Genomic DNA, 2,767 nt, shown 5'->3' with positions numbered 1-2,767 from the left:
TTATTATTATTATTATTATTATTATTATTATTATTATTATTATTATTATTTACATCAACATTATTTATTTATTTATCTCCCTTTGTTTTCAGTGTCATTGTGTGGTGTGGTGGATATGTTGGAATCAAAGGGGGAAAATGCAACTTCCACGTAGTTTTCTAATACTGATAGGTTCAACAATTGAAAACTGAAAATAAATAAAAAGAGTAAGAAAGAAACTGAACTCGGCAGGTGGGAGATGATGAAACTGGTTACAGTGTTTAGAATAAGGGGACGTTAGCGCAGATAGCATGAGGGTAAGATATCAATTTGATTTCAAACTATGTATATAATTTGCCCTTCCTGGAATTCAGAAAACTCTGGATACACAGATTACAGGTTTATCTATCAAGGTGGAAATGGATTAGCATTGGCAGCTGAGTATTATACTGGCATACAGGAAGATGCAATGAGGTCATAGTATTTGTCTGTCCAGTCCCGCATAATCTGCAGTGGCATACCTAGAATAACTGACACCTGGTGGAGATCATTTTTAATACCCCCTTCTCTCTTCAACAGCCTTTTCTGGGTCTGCCAGAGCTGCTGGCTAAGCAGCAAAGGGAATGACTCTCTTTCCTGCCTAGCCAGCAGAGCTGCCAGATCCGGAAGGCAGCACAGTCCCACTAGCGTGGTTAGGCTGCTCATGCCATCCTGCAGCCCCTTCTGGGTATGGCATTGCTGCTGAGGAAGCAGGAGAGGTAGGAGACTCACTTTGCTGCCCAGCCAGCAGAGCCACCCGACCCAGAAAGTACTTATTTATTATTTATTTCATTTATATGCCACCTTTCTCCCAAAGTGGGGCCCAAGGAGTCTTCCAAAACAGAAAATTAAGAATGTTTACAATAAAAATGTTAAAAGAATTAAAAATCCCCATATTAAACACTATAAAATCACTTCCTATCAGTGCACTGGGTGACATGCCCCCTCTCAGGTGCCACCCAGTTCTGTCCACACCCCCTCCACCCCCTAGTGATGCACTGATTATCTGATTTGACTGGCAGTACCTTTCTAATGTCTTGGGCAGGAGTGGAGCTCTTTTATATCCTCTACTGTTGACATGGGTCAACAGTGTGATGCAGCACCTAAAAAAGGCAATGCGATTCTAGGCAGCATCAAGAAGTACAGTCTGCCCTGTCCTTACATGGGGGATCCGTTCCGGACCCCACTGCATAAGGAAAAAAGTGCATATGCTCGAGCCCCATTAGATATAATGGGACTCATATTTGCTGTGTGGCTGTGCACGTGTGCCGCTGGCACGTACACCATTCTCCCACTCTCCTGGTGCCTTCTGTGTGAGCTGAAAGCCGGCTATAATGAGCAGGCTCGCTATATAGTGTCTAGATCAAAGGAAGTAAAAGTGGCACTGTATTCTGCTTTGGTCACCTGGAATACTGTGTCCAGTTCCAGGCACCATAATTCAAGTCCTGGTGGCGCAGTGGTTAAATGCCTGTACTGCAGCCATTCACTCAAAACCATAAGGTTGCGAGTTCAAGACCAGCAAAAGGGCCCAAGCTCGACTCAGGCTTGCATCCTTCCGAGGTCGCTAAAATGAGTACCCAGACTGTTGGAGGCAAATTAGCTTACTTGCTAATTAGCTTACTTGCTGTTCACCGCTATGATCTTTGGAATAGCGGTATATAAATAAAACAAATTATTATTAAAAAAAACAAATTATAAAGGATGTTGATAAGCTGATGCATGTCCATAGGAGGTCAACCAAAATAGTGAAGGGTTTGGAAACCATGACCTATGAGGAGAGGCCTAGGGAGCTGGCTATGTTTAGCCTGAAGAAGAGAACGTTAAGAGATGATATGATAGCACTATTTAAATATTTGAAGGAGTGTCATATTGAGGATGGAGCAAACTTGTTTTCTGCTGCTCCAGATAATAAGACATGGAGCAATGGATTCGAACTACAAGAAATGCGATTCCACCTCAACATTAGTCAGAACTTCCTGACAGTAAGAGCTGTTTGACAGTGGAACACTGTCTCAGAGAGTGGTGGAGTCTCCTTCTTTGGAGATTTTTAAACAGAGGCTGGATGGCCATCTATTGGGGGTGCTTTGATTCTGTGTTCCTGCATGACAGGGGCTTGGACTGGATGGCCCTTGGGGTGTCTTCCAACTCTATGATTCTAAGATTTTATATGTGATCCTTTTAACTGGAAGTGGCAGGGACTGAAACTGTGAACATTTGAATTCATGTTTTACTATTATGCTATAGTAAACAAACAAACATTGGGTGCTTCTTCTGGAAAGAAGATGTACACTAGGGACTACTTCTGAGTGATGTACACTAGGGACCTTCCAGAAGACTGAGAAGAGCAAGAAGTGTGAAAAAAGGCTTTCCTGAGATATGCTTCATCCAGATTATTTAATGCCACATAGATGTACACCAAAACACTGTGTCACATGTTTATGTACACGTATGTCCATTATGTGAATATATGTCTTTCAGGGTTATTGTGCAAAGAGTTTTTCAGTAATTCCTTGCACAATGCCTTCCGTCACTCCACAAGCCTGCTGCAAAGCCATGGGTTTCCTAGGCTGTTTAGAGGCCAGAGGAAGGAATGAGGTGCCTGGCAAATGTCTGGCTGCAGACAGAAATGAAAGAACAGCCGTTTCACTTCTGAGTATTATCTAGAGCAGGGATTCCCAACCTTTTTGTCTCATGGAGCCCTTATTTCTATGGCAGAAGCCCAAGAGGCCTACCCTATGTATTACAAGTT

This window comes from Sceloporus undulatus, chromosome 3 (assembly GCF_019175285.1).
Source record: "Sceloporus undulatus isolate JIND9_A2432 ecotype Alabama chromosome 3, SceUnd_v1.1, whole genome shotgun sequence".
Classification (NCBI taxonomy): domain Eukaryota; kingdom Metazoa; phylum Chordata; class Lepidosauria; order Squamata; family Phrynosomatidae; genus Sceloporus; species Sceloporus undulatus.
Note: the sequence above shows the minus strand (reverse complement) of the source record.